The sequence below is a fragment of the Protopterus annectens genome, chromosome 12.part0 (assembly GCF_019279795.1).
Source record: "Protopterus annectens isolate FY-2018-M chromosome 12.part0, PAN1.0, whole genome shotgun sequence".
Lineage (NCBI taxonomy): Eukaryota > Metazoa > Chordata > Ceratodontiformes > Protopteridae > Protopterus > Protopterus annectens.
The window spans coordinates 663,946,340-663,961,293 of record NC_056746.1 but is presented as its reverse complement, the minus strand read 5'-3'; the positions used below and the strand labels follow the sequence as shown (position 1 = coordinate 663,961,293).

Genomic DNA, 14,954 nt, shown 5'->3' with positions numbered 1-14,954 from the left:
ACTGCATCTTTGATTTTGTAGATGAAATGGCTAAATGATAAAAATCAGAAATTAGTTTCAAACGTTTTTAAACAAAAGTATGAAAAAATTTGGAAAATAATAAGAAATAAAAGAATTTTTAAAAGTTTTAATGGAGAAATAAAGAATTATATACAAAAGATAAAATGTAGAAAATAAAGATTGATGAAACAGAAGATAATTGAAAAGCATGGTATAAAAACATGGTATAAAAACATGATGACAACAATATTAGAGTATTAATCCATCTGAAAATCCATCACAGAAAAAGATTAAAGTAATTAAACAAGGAAATGAATAGTGTAATAAAAAAGTGGAATGTCAAGATTTCTTATGGAGACTGGGAATAAAAAAACAGTAGAAGGTAATTTACTATATTAAAAAAGTATATATATATATATATGGGATCCGGACACATGCTCGACTAGCATATGTCCGAATCACAAAACATCGAACACACATATACGAAAGGGACCCCAATCCCTCCAAACTACATGCTCTAGGAACCTAAACCTTGTCACCACAATAAAGAGGACATGCTGGAGGGAAAGATTCCTGTCCCAGAGACTTCCCATACTCTGGAACAGGCTACCCATCTATGTCAAGCAAAGTTCTTCATTAGCACTCTTCAAGAAAAATCTTGATGAGTGGATGGGAAATAGGAAATACACCCCAGGGATCACTTCTGTGCCTCTGCTCAACAGTGGCACAGGAAAATAACTTTCTTGGGTGGCGTAAGCCAGGGAACCTTGTTGGCTAGGCTTACGTAGGCCCTTAGGCCGATAGCCTAGTACCTATCTATGAACCTATGAACCTATGAATAAACTCTGGCTCCCCTGCAGTCCTGCAATGCATTAAGTTGGTAATCAAGGAATAAATGAAGCATTTAATAATGGGTCTTTGAATTCTGGTATCCATGTGTCACTGCTTGCTGTAGTCCCAATCCACAGTCACACATGAATCATCATGATTTACAGGGAAACACTACTGTTTTCGGTAAGCAAAGCCTTGGTTCCAGTTTTAAAAGGCACATAGGCCACATATTCCAGTGGATGAAATTTCCTTTAAAGGATGTTCAGGTGCAGTCAGCCTAATATGAAGGAGGCATTCTCTAAACAAAGGAGAACATAAATTGTTACTTGATTGTTTCCACTATGGGCATATTGTTACAGAAGAACATATTAGCAGTCAGAAAGTACTTTGAATTTACCCCGGGGATCACTGCACTGGCTCTGCTGGACAGTGGCGCAGGGAACTAATGGCTCTGCTGGACAGAGGCATAGGGAACTAATCTAAGGGGGTGGCGAAAGCCAACACATTCTGGCTAGGCTTATAAATGCCCTTGGGCAGATAGCCTAGTACTTATCTATGAACCTATGAAACTATGAAAGCGCTTAACATCGAAAAGCGCTTCCGTGTATGTGTGCCTGTTTCGTAGATCAGACTACAGTGCAGGTAAGGAAAAATTCCCTTTTCCCCATTATAGTGCGATCTCGGAGTGAGAATATTAAAGTAGGGAGGTGTGAGGGGGGCGGGGGGGGCGAAGCCCTCCTGCAGAAATGTAGATTTTTTTTTAACTACACATACACGGAAGAGCTTTTCGATGTTAAGTGCTTTTCTGTATGTGTGTTCTATGTTTTGTGATTCAGACATATATTAGTCGAGCATGTGTCCTAGACCCATATACATATATATATATATATATATATATATATATATATATATATATATATATATGGATATGGAGATGATTGAATAAAGACATTATATGACTATAAGTAAAGAATCAAAAATAAGAATAGATAAGAAAATGTTTTATGTACTATGGGTAATATGAATGAGAAAAAAAAATTAAACCATGTTTAATATTCAGAAAGATTAGTTGGTTGTTATGGAGAAAAGAGTGGGGACTTATTTAAATACAAATGTATTAGTGTTGTAAGAATAAAAATCCTTGTTTATCAAAATGGGACTGTGTATATAATGGGTCTACTTTGATCCATTGAAACTGCAGTTACGCAAATCCATTTTCACGAAACTGCATTAATCTAAAATGCACTTTCATGAAAATCAGTTCAGTGAAGAGAAGTCACCGGTTCCAGGATCCTGTGGTGGTGCAGGTACTGTGTTTCTTCAGTGGTGTATGGAAGGGGAGTTTGTTGTAGATCGCAGTACAGTGAGGATAAGGGAGTATTCCCTTTTCCCCAATGTAGTGCGATATAAGTAGCGAGGATGTGGGGGTGCAGGGGGATTTGCCCCCTGCACATGTGTATTTGTTTTTATGTCTTATTTTGTGTTTTCGTAATTCAGTTTTTGTAATAGTGCATTTTCGGATAAATGCACTTTTGCAAAAATGGACTCTCGTAACTACAGTTTGATGAACTGTAATTTCATTGGGTCAAAGTAGAACCGTATATAGTTACTCAACTCTGTAAATATGTGCATCTATGAACAGATAAATATGTAAATTCTGTAAATAACTTATTATGTATGTAAGTTTTCATATAAATAATATGAAAATATAGGACCCTTACTCTTTGGAAATAAAATAAAAAGGTTTATAAGTTAAGTACATACATTTTGGGTAAATGCTCTCATGATAGGGGATTTATATGTTTCTAGGACAAATGAAAAATGAATTGCTATAAATAATTTTTAGTTTTATATGGGGCTCAAGACTGAATCCTATTAAAAGAGGAATAATACAAAATTAAAGAAAAAAAGAAAAGGAGAGTTAGCTCTGAAAAACGTATTACTTTTCTAGCCGCAATGTACATATTATGGGCACTCATTCACCCCAATGGAGCTCAGGAAGTTTGCGCTGTAACTCCCAAGCCTTTTGACAGAATCAAATTATGTCCTCACTTTTCAAACAAATTTTCATATTTCTGGAACCATAGGGCTTATGAAAAAATATAAATGGCAAATTCTTCAGCACAAACTATTTTTATAGTGATGGTATTCTTTAGGTTCTAGGTCTTAAACCACATTTTATAAGTCACTGTAAATATTAAGTTTGTAATATTTTGTAAACAACTTGCAATATCTTAGCAACCACGCAAGTTACACACATACTATCAACAGCATTTTATTTATCTAGCAAAGAGCTTTTATAGGAAGCTAAGGAGTTATGTCTGTGTTACTTGATTGCTGAGATATTTAGACAAATGTTAAAATCATATCTCTGTAAATTAAAATCATGAAAACAACAGTTAGTATCTAGACAAAGGTCAAATATTAATGCAGTTGAGTTTGATATTTTGTCAGCTTTAAGAATAATTTAAAACTTCAATACATACCATGGTTTTGGAATTATTGATGCAAATATGAGCAAGAGGCATCAGTAGGAAGTATCTGCAGCTGCACCTGAAGGCATCACTCAGATAAAATGAGTTAAAAGTGTGAATGCAAGGAGAATAAAATGGTGAGAATATTCTTATATGAGAGGTATTTTAACAAGTTATCTGTTAAGGGAAATATAAAATGTAAGGCAATAGATGAATGAATGTTATATGATTGTAAGATAGAGGAACCTGCAAAACATTGTTTTTAGAATGTAAAATGAATCAGTCTTTTGGGGAAAAGTTCAAAAATGTATATAATTGGGACAGTTTAAAAGAAATGAATATTGAAATGATATGTTATGGTAAACATGAAAAAGGAAGGATGAAATTTACAAACAGGATAAAATATTATTTTCTGCAATCTGGGTATTGACATGATCGACTATTGTATAGCAAAATCAGAAGAAAGATGTCATGGCAGAAGTGAGAAACTGTTTGTGGGAAGAAGTATTGGGGAGAACAGATGAAACTGAAGTAAATGAGAATGGAAGAAGTTTTCACTAAAATAGTGTTATATTACTGGTGAAAAATATGTAAAATTAATGCAAATACAGTGGATGTGGGGTGGCCAAATATGTAAATAACGTAGGCTAATGTGTAAATAACATTTAAGTAATGTACATATAGATAAAGCAACCACTACTCTTTAAAAGAGGAAGTGAGGCACTCTTTGGAGTTGCTAGATGGTGCTGGAAGCTACTACTGCAGCTCTGAGAATTCCAAGCTGAAGGACAGTGGAGCAGAGCTGGTGAGAGGAGCAGAGAAAACTTAAGGAAGTAAAAGGAGCTGAAATAATTGTTACAGAGCTGGAAATTGGAGGGCTGGAGATATCAGTGCTGGTAGATATGTTGAACCAGGCAGACTCAAAAGAAGGAGAGGAAACACAATGGATTGACATGGTACTGGTAGAGGGAGAGTATTACAGGAGGAAGAAAGTGAAAGGTTGGAAATAGAAGTAACACCAGGTGAAGGGAAGACACTAAAGGCATTCTTGGTTGGTAAAGTAGTTAGTGTTAAGGGCTTACCTCTGCAGATGCAGCAAGGCCAGGAAAAACAGAAGAAGGAACTGATGGGGGACAAAGATTTGTAGTTTCTCAGCAGCCATATAGAAGAAATCCAGAGGTAAGAATAACAAGTAAAAACAATGACATTGCAAACTGATATGACATTATTCACAGTATTATTTAGCCAGTAGGTTTTGACAATAAAGACATAACAGTATTAATTCATTTGGGAGCTGAACATTTTTGTAAAGAGACATTTCAACAATTTAATTTGCAAAACACATTTATGACCTTGTTTGAATAAAAAAAATGCAATAGTATAATAGAGCTTGGTACTACACCTAAAAATAAAATACATATGTGATTTAGGACTTCAAATATGCATGAGTTAAAACTCTTTCTTTTATGATGTTGCAAAATACATGAAGTTAAAAAATATAGGATGAAATAAATCTGTGTACTGTGGTTGGGAAGTGTGGGTAACAAAGAATGTTAAGGATGGGAAAATTCAACATATTTTAAATACAATAATTGTGAATGTTATAAGAGGATTTGATATGTACTGGGGACAGCCTAATGCATGTAATATCTGCAGGGATGAAATTATTTAATACAAGTGTGTAACAAACAAAGGTGTGGCCAATGTTGGGAGAGGGGATAGTAAAAAACTTTAAGCAGGTTTCTTAGAAAATGTAAATAATTTGGGCACTTATGGTTTGACTGTCTCATATTAGAAAATTATAAGAATAGTTCAAACAGAATGCACAGAAGAAAGACAAACTAAATAAAAATATTACTACAGAAGGTGTTGAAAAAGGGAGATGGTACGGAGAATGAGACACTAAAAACAGTTAATGAATGAAGAGATAGTTAAAGAAATGCCACTTCAAAGAAAGGTTTTTAATATATATAGAGAGAGAACATGTTTGTAATTTTAGAAAGTGGTGAGGAAGAAGAGAGAGAAATGGAGATAGGAGAAAAACAAGAACAATACAGTAAAAAATGAGGTGTGGGAGACTTAGGATTAGAGAAAGAACCCAACAAAAAGCAAATCTCCACCTCCAAAGCAACAAATCAACTCCAGGAAGAAAGTCAAATATTGGGCTGAGTATAAACAAATCAATCAGTAAAAACTACAAGAAAAAATTAGCCAAGGTAGATTTTCCACTGTGTGATTCCTTAAAACCTCTTGTATTAGAGGTAGCATGGGATATATACAAATGACCCCTTAAGAAGTCTGAAACATGCATGTCCACAGCTAGTGGAGTTTGACTTTGTTGACCTGAATTTGTCCATAACAGACTTAAAAGGGAAAAAAGTCATAGGCATTCAGAACTGCCATATAGCTAAAACACCTGATGTCCTTAGGGGGTTATTTACATATATCCCAGATTACCTATAATACAAGGGGTTTTAAGGAGTCACATAGTGGAAAATCTAGCTTGGCTAGATTTTTCTTGTAATTTTTACTGATTGGTTGGTCTGTGTGGCCTTGTTACTCATTGTTTTTAGTTTGTTAGTTGGGATATTTTACAGACACCCTAATGATTATGGACAATATCTGAGTATGACAACCCTGTGTTTTCAAATGCTTCGTTGAGGCTGTAAGACATCTGAAACATGTATGTCCCCAGGTAGTGGAGTTTGGCTTTATTGATCTGAGTTTGTCCATAACAGACTTAAAAAAGGTGAAAAGTCATGGGCATTCAGAACTACCATATAGCTGAAACACCTGATGTCCTTATGGGGTCATTTGCATATACCCTGTGTTACCTCTAATAAAAGAGGTTTTAAAGAATCACACAGTGGAAAATCTAGTTCAGTTAGATTTTTGTTGTAGTTGTTATTGATTGGTTTGTCCTTGTTAGTCATTATTTTAATATTTTTGTAAGAAGTATATAAAATTGAGAAAGCAAATAACTGATTTAAATTTCTTTTTTATTGCTTAAAATGAATGGAAATGTTAATAAAGCACCCCTACTTTCTTTCACTCAGTAAGTGTTGTGGGATCTTTTACATTCAATTGAGCTACAACCAGCTCAGGCAGATGAAACCTTTAACACCTTTGGAAAGAAATCAAAGATATATTATTAACTAAATTATGCATGACAGAATACAGCAAAAATGCACTTCAATTGAGTTAACTGTGACAATGATTTCATATAATAGAACTGTAAACTGTGTTACAAAATAAATGTAACTTTGAAAATAAATTTTTGACAAGTATAAATAATCTAATTAACAGTGGAAAAACAAAACACATATCACTCTCTCTAACTTCATTGATAATGTATAATAACTGTACCAATTTATAATGGTTATTTAAGTTTAATTAACTTCACCTATGCAAGTATATATATATATATATATATATATATATATATATATATATATATGTATATGGGTCTACTTCAAAAGACTGAAAAAACAAAAGATTGGATCCCAAAAGACTGAAAATTCAAAATACTGAATGATGGAATGTTCCCCTTCTCCACTGTTGTGTCATCTCAGAGTTGATATTTATACTTAGCAAGGGGTATGGGGTGGGGGTGCAGAACCCCATATGAAGAGTGCAGGGGGGGAGCTTGTCTCTGCATTAAAAATGTGTTCAGTATTTTGAAGTTTCAGTCTTTTGGGATTCAGTCTTTTGTAGTAGACACACACACACACACACACACACATATATATATATATATATATATATATATATATATATATATATATATATATATATATATATATATATCACCACTGTTATATTTTATATCTCACACTTCTCATAGCAAATGTATTTGGGAGTAATCTCCTTACTCTATACAAAATCAAATCTTACAGCATTTGATACAAAAATGATTTAATTTTTGCAGTTAATTTTGTTGAAAACTCCTGACATGATATTGTGAAAGAATGAACTCGTGATGCCACACTATTTACATTAATATATAATCTACTATTTTATACATCCTAAGTACAGCAAAAGGGAAGTCTAATATCCTAGAAAGACAAGCTGATGAACACATCTCTGTCTTGCAGGCAGAATTTCTAAAGTGAAGATTAACACATGTTACTGTTTATTCATGAAACTATGATGTAAGCAACAGTTCCTGTATAGAAGCATAGTGTTTTTAGATCCCAGGATGTATTGTTGTTGTACTTAAATCATTGTTCATAGGTTCATAGGTTCATAGGTTGGTACTAGGCTATCAGCCCTAGGGCCTATACAAGCCTAGCCATAACAATTCCCTGGCTATTTCTTCCCACATTATTTACTTTCCTGGACCCCTGTCTAGCAGGGCGACTGACGTGATCCCTGGGGTGAATTTCCTTTCTCCCATCCAGTCGTCAAGGTTCCTTTTGAAGAGGTCCAAAGAGGCACTCTGCTTGATATGTTTGGGCAATCTATTCCAGAGTCTGGGGAGTCTCTGGGTCAGGAACCTATCCCTCCAGCATGTTTTGTTTATTGTGATGACAAGGTTTAGATCCCTGGAGCGTGTAGCTCTGACGGATTGGGATTTCTTTAAGTGTAGCATGTCCAACAGCTCTGGGTTTGACATGGCCTTGTATGTTAAGCAGAGATCGCCTCTGAGTAGACGATATGCGACAGAGTATAGCTGGAGTTTTTTAAGGCGGTCAGCGTAGGGCATCTGCTTTAGGCCTGTGATTCTTTTAGTGAGGTATTTCTGAGGCCTTTCCAGTTGTTGCAGATGTCTTGAGAGGTACATACCAAATGGGGCGTTGTATTCTATAATGGGTCTAATGAGGGATGAGTACAGTGGGACAATGACCTCCTTTTTTCGGGATGAAAAGCCCTTCGTGATGAGGTGTGCCACATAGAAGGATTTCCTGACTGTTGTGGCGATGTGGTTATCGAAGGTGAGACCACTGTCCACCTGTGTCCCTAAGTCTCTTATCACACTTTCTGTGTTTAGTGTACTGCCACCTATATGGTAATTCATGGATACATGTTTTTTCCCAAAGGGGATAACAATACATTTCTTGGCATTGAGCTTGAGCCCATGGCTCTGGCACCAAGCATCTGTTTCTGTAAGGCCCTTTTGTAGAGTATCCACATCATTTGAGGATTCAATAATGGCTCCCAGTTTGCAGTCATCTGCAAACTTTGTTAGCCAGAGTCCCTTAGTGTTGACCTGTACTTCAGAGAAGTAGATGCCAAACAAGAGCGGCCCCAGGACTGAACCCTGAGGTACTCCACTTGTCACTTGCCTGGAGCTGGATTTGGAGTCAGCTACTTTTATAGTGTGGGTTCTATCAGTAAGCCATTTAGCAACCCATTGGGTGACATAGGGATTAATGCCCAACTTAGTAAGTTTATCTATGATTCCAGAGTGGGGATGGTGTCAAAGGCCTTGGCAAGGTCTAGATAGGCTGTGTGGACCACCTTACCCTTGTCCATGGCTCTGGAGACTGATTCAAAGAAGTTAATCAGGTTCAGGAGACAAGATCGGCCCTTCACAAACCCAAACTGGGTGGGGTCCAGTGTTTGAAGGTTGCCAATGTCTTTGTTTATAAGTTCCATGATAATACGCTCCATGGCCTTGCAGATAAGGCTTGTCAGACTGATGGGACGGTAGTTTCCGGGATCCAAGGTGGATCCCCCCTTGTGGATTGGGATAACTGTAGCTCTGCGCCACTCAGTGGGCACAAAACCTGAGGTGAGGCTATGATTAAACATGACACTTAGGTGAGGTGCCAGTTCATATTGTAGTTCATGTAGTACACAGCCCGGGATGTCATCTGGTCCCATGGATGCTGTATTCTTGGCTTTAGAGAGTGCGTTTTGTACCTGTGTAGCCGTTATTACTGGAATTTGGCAATCTTCCGGTATTGGGATGGGCCATTTAGGGGGTGAGAGGGGGGTGAAGTTGGCACTGAATCGATCTGCCAGGATATTGGCAATATCCTTTGGATCAGTATATTTAATGCCATTCTGTTTTAGCTCAGAGCAGATCTGAGCATTGCCATTTAGATTTTTGACATAGTTATAGAATGCTTTGTGGTTGTCTTTGGAATCTTTGGCAATTTTATTTTCGTAACTAGCTTTGGAGGATTTTATGAGGCATCTCAGTTTCTTACTGAGGCTAGTAAGGGAGTTTTTTGCATCCTGGGATTTTCCTCTTTTCTGCAAAAGTTTCTTCCTTTTGTTGTAAAGTTTGTTTATGGCAGGGGACTACCAGATTGGCTTCCTTGTTTTGGATGAGAGCATTTTGGTTCTATTTGGGATGGCACGATTCATGCATGAGTGTATGTGCTCGTACAGTGCCTTAGTGTAGGATTCAGCAGTTTCAGTTCCCGTCTGCATGGGAGTCATGAAGTTTGTCACTTCTGACTTGAGTAGCATGAAGTTGGCTTTGGAGAAGTTTTTTATGGTGGTTTCTTTACTGGGGGGTGGGGGTGGGATGTGGATGTTAAGGGTGATTAGCTTATGGTCAGACCTGACTAACGAGGGGGTGACCATAGGTATGGAGCATTGATTTCCCATGTTGGTAATGACCAGGTCTAGGATATTGGAGCCCCTGGTAGGACTATGGATTAGTTGATCCAGGGCGTTGGAATTTATGAATTCCAAGAACCGTTGCGCAAAGGTATTGGGACATGAGTAGTTTTCCCAGTTAATGGCAGGGTAGTTAAAATCACCCAGTATTAGGGTGTTTGGTTCTATCTTAATATTTTGTCAGAATGTAAGCTGATTTAATTTTGTTGGTTTGGTCATAAGGAAAAACTGAGCTGATAGTGAAACTAAAATATCAAAAGCATAAGTCCTGATCTTTATTTTTAAACCACTTGCAGCTTTAACATGAGAAATATGCTCAGGAATATTATTAGCTACAAAACAAAGATGCCATAGAAGTATAAAAATATATTTTAAACAATGCCATAAAAGATGCCCTCTTCAATATTCTGCATCATACCACAAACTAGCGTAGAAGTGTACAGATTAATAAAGTCGCTGCAGCCATCAGTGACACCGTCTGCATCATTTCCACCGATCTTTTAAAACTAGCTAATTCCACAGTGCTGCTCTTCATCTGCATAACCTCTGCAAATGCATTGCCAGTGTTAAGGAAACAACTTTTATTATTTCAACTATGCAACTGCTGAAATTCTTTATCCATCTAAAGCTGTTGCAGTTATCCTCATCTCTCAAACAATGTCCCCAAGTTATGCCAGAGCATCTATTGGAGAAACTGACTGATTTTGATGTCTACAACTTTGCTTTGCTAGAGGAAATAATTAATTAAAGTTGGGGCAGCAGGCCATGTGGTTTTAGTTGATCTATGTGTATTGTATACCTTCTTTTGATTCATCTGCATTATGTACCCCTCATCACTGTAATATTGATGAATACTTTAGATTTACAGGATCATAGTCGGTATTCTGTTGGGGAGACCATTGATGAGCACAGCCAAATTTCCTAAGAGTGTGGTCTGATTACACGCCCTGCTCAGAGTCATGCAGTAAGTAAATGATGGCTGATGGAAACAAACCATGCATTACAGCAAGCATAGCTCATAGCTTTAATTATCTGTGCTAATTGCCAGATGATATGCTGGGTCAATATAATCAAAATAAAATGCTTGAATCCTGTTATCTTACATATTGTTTGACTCATGTGCTTTGAGGACACAAAGACACCAAATGAGGATTGGCTACAAACCAAGTTGTCCAGGAACATCTTCAGAAAGGGGGTTAGATAAATAGATTAGTGGGACTTAAGAGGGTGGGAGGGATGAAAGGGTTAAATGGAAGGAGGGATGATTGGGAGGAACTGAGCTAAGGGTGGACAACGGCTTAAGGGGGGGGGTGTAGCTGGGTAAGGAATTACATTTTGGTGTGAACTTGCTAATGGCAGGTTTATGTCCTTGATGACCATAGCTACCTTAGAGGACAGGTAGGGTTTGTGCTAATAACATTAAGCAAGGAGAAAAGGTGGTAGCTAGGGATGACTAGGATGGTTTACTGCTAGTTACTCTAATTCATGAAACAGAAATGATTACACTTTGCTTGTGCTACAGGAGTTGTGCTTTGGGATTTGTCTTGTTAACAGGCTGGTCCAGTATTTCCGTTGTTCTATTTGTTGCATGGGAAGGTTACCATTAAATTGCAGTATTTTATTCATTTTACTACCCTATTGGTTGATTTGAATAGCTGTGTTTTTTTTTTTTTAGATAGATACATGCATTTCTGGCACATGGTTGAGAGGGTGTTGCTTGGGGAAAAGTTTCAGGTAAGTAGTTTGTGAAAATGTGCATTGGTGTTGGCGGGATGGTGATTTGCGGTTCTTTGTCAGGCTGTGAGGACTTTTTGCAGGTTCTGAGCAAGGGAATGTGGCAGCTACCCTGCGCATGTGCAGTTTGTCAGTGGAGTGGGGTCTTGCCTTGATGGTACAGCTTTTCACACGAAGGGAAGACAAGTTGGAGGGAGTAGGCCTATTGGCTACCTGTAGTTTTGCAGTATGTGTCCATTTATTCCACACATATTTGATCCTCTTCCTTTTAAATGCAGGAGGAGGAAAGATTAGCCTGGGTTTAGCTTTTGTTACTTTTGTAGGTATGACTTTCTGCAGAGCTCTTGTTGTGGGATGGCTCATTGAGGAGGAGGTATGGGGAAACGGTAATCACAGTGGAGGATGTTAACTTGAATTGGTGGAGAGCATAGAAGCTCCCAGAGTCAGAAAATATATTAATGATCTCAAATAGAGGTTAACGTTGTGTTTTTTATTTTCCTCCAGGGTGGTGTTGAAGTCCCTTGGCAGGCATTGTGTCCATGTATAATGTAGTGGAGCTTCCGTTGTCAATCTGAACAGGATGTAGAATGCTGTGCAGGGTTACTGGGCAGTGCTGGGGCACCTGTGGCTGGGGCATTGACAACGGTGCTGAGTGTAATGGCAGTATGTGCTGAGGAGCTGCCTGCCAAGTGCCAGCATTTGGTAATCATACATTTGGGAGACTGACTGCAGGTTGTTCAGGAGGCTGTTTCTGCTTTGTTTGATTCATTGTGAGAAGCGCAAGTCAGGATATTTGTTTTGGAGAGATTGACGGTTAGGATCTCTTGGGCACTCTGACAGGGTGGGAGAAGTCTGGTTTATTGTGAGGAGGAATTGACATTTTGTGGATGGTCTTGGCACACGTGGTGGTGGATGTTGCCCATCCCGGCCAAGAAGTGGGGTGCATCGGTGTCAGAAGTGTGGCCACATGGATGGACTAAATCTTGACTAGTTGAATGTTTCTTCCTTACAATGGCTTGTTGACTTGTGTTGGAAGAAAACTTTTTCAGTTAGGAAGGGTTCTCGGTTGAAACTGCATCACATCACATTTGTGAAGCATTTCAGAAGATCACCAAGTTTTCTTGCAGTATGCTGCAATTTGTACAGGGTGCACTGTCTCAGATGGGGACGCTGAGCCCCACACCAACCTACCCATGTGGGGGATATTGATTTTGCTGGTGCTTTGCTTGATGGAGTTTTAAAGCATGGTTGGTCTCTGCTTATGTTGGTTTTGGTGGAGTGTTGCTTTTCCTGGCCGGTGAGATGCCCAAGGGTGATTGCCGTTGGTCGCACATGCCTGGGGAGGTGAGAGGCTTGGATGCTTTACTGCTGCTTGCGGAGTTTGTGGGCAGAGTTTGCAGTTTGGCTATGTGTTGCACCTTTGTCCTCCCAGTTTGGCAGACGTGGTGTTGACGGGCTTCTACTGTCGGAGGGGAAAATCAGCATAGGGAGGGAGTAGCCAATGACTGCCAGTCCGCATGCCCAGTACTTGTATTTAGTGGTGGCTTTGTTCCTGAGCTAAGAGGAGAAGCGTGTGTCTGAGGAATACCTCTCTGCTGTATGGAATCCCCAACGCTGCCATTTCAGACTCCCTATCTTTCAGTTCGCACGCATCTGCAATCATGATTGGAGCAATAGGCAGAGGCCAACAAAGGGATTCACTGACATGAATCAGTACAATTGTAGTTTGTGACTGGTTCTGCCTTTTCTCTGGATGGGAACAAAAGGAATGCTTGTTTTGGTAACTTTGCACCATTGTTTTTTGTTTCTGTTTCTACCATTTCCATACCATTTATGTGAACTATATTGTTCGCTGTCATGTTAAACTGATACATATCCAAACAACTGTCTGGTATACTTTCATGAGAATGATGGAGACTGACTTGCAGAAAGTGCTTAGTTGCAGCAGTGAGCTGTACATTAGAATATTCAGAAAAATGATATCATTTGCCTGCATGGTCTGTTTTCGAGTGGGATGACTACATGAAATAGGCCTCCATAGTTAATATTTGTTTGTGAGTTGATGTTATGTTTTGTTGTATTTTACTTTGAGTCGTGTCATTTGGTTGCTTGAATGATTAAGTATTTTACTCAGCTTCTCTGGAAGGTAATTACAGATTTGTGCCAGAATGTTACACGCAAATGAATCAAAGTTGATTGGGAGTGATGATTGAAATTGGCCCTGATTCAGGGGATTTGTTACCCCATTAAATTTGGTTTTGTCCAGATAATTTGTGGTACAAAGTTGAGAGGTATGGTTTGGGCACTGGTGTTTGCGTTGCTGGTTGCAACAGCTCCAGGCTTCTCACAGGTTGGGAATAGCTGCTATTAGCAGTTTGTTGGGGTTGACAAACAACATTGAGGATTCCTATAAATGCAGACATGGAATAATGATACCCCACTGGGTTTCAGGTGTCAACAGCTTAACTGCACCTTGGTGCAAGCTAGAGTCTGACTTGTCTTGTGTTTACTGGAATAAGTTACCGGGGGAAAAGGAACATTATAGATGCACTACTTGTTTAATGAGGTGTGCATGGGAAGTATTTTCAGTCTTTATGCCCTTTGGAACATTCATGCTACAGTTAAGGGTTTGGCTTAATGGTTAAAGATCTTTACTTCATAGGCACATGGTACAGGGTTTGATTTTGATCAATGGTTTTGCATGACTATCAGCCTTCAAAGTTGGTGAGAGCACAACTGTAAATACTAATTTTCATGGAATTTTTGGGTTTGTTTCACATTGTTTTCTTTACTTCAAAATGTTGTTTTGTTTTGGCTATTTCATTGCCATATTACGAAGTACTGCAGTCAGATGATAGCGAGGGGCTTTTGGGGTTTGGATTTCATTTTCTTTAAAGGACTCTTGTTGTGTGAAGGAGTCTTCTAATGAGGATTTTAGGCAGTTACTAGGCTATTGGCCCAGAGGACCTTACAAGCCTAGCCAAGAATTTTGCTCATGTTCCAAGAAGTCAGCACCCAATTGCCCTGTTCAGTGGGGACAATGGTGGAATCCCAGGGGTGTATTTTCTGTTCCCATTCAGTAGCTAGGTTACACTCACAAATGTGTTGATGAGATACTCTGCTTGAAGTGTAGTGGAGGCCTATTCCACAGAAGGGGGAGTCACTGGGATGCAATCTGTCCTGTCAATGAGTCTAATTAATATCACAGATCAGGATGAGGTTTGCATATTTGGGTTACCGAGGGGAGATTTCCTTTTTGGATATAGAAGGATTTGATGCAGGATATGATGGTGGAATCTTGACAGTGCTCAGTGATCTTAAATGTTGGCTTATGGGTGCAGA

At 38.5% G+C, this 14,954-nt stretch overlaps 1 protein-coding gene across 1 annotated transcript in view; it reads right to left on the bottom strand.

The window, feature by feature from the left end:
• The window catches only part of LOC122816773 (germ cell-specific gene 1-like protein), a 3,278,153-nt gene that overhangs the window by 2,522,576 nt on the left and 740,623 nt on the right, over positions 1-14,954 (bottom strand). The gene's annotated exons all lie outside the window — the stretch shown is intronic.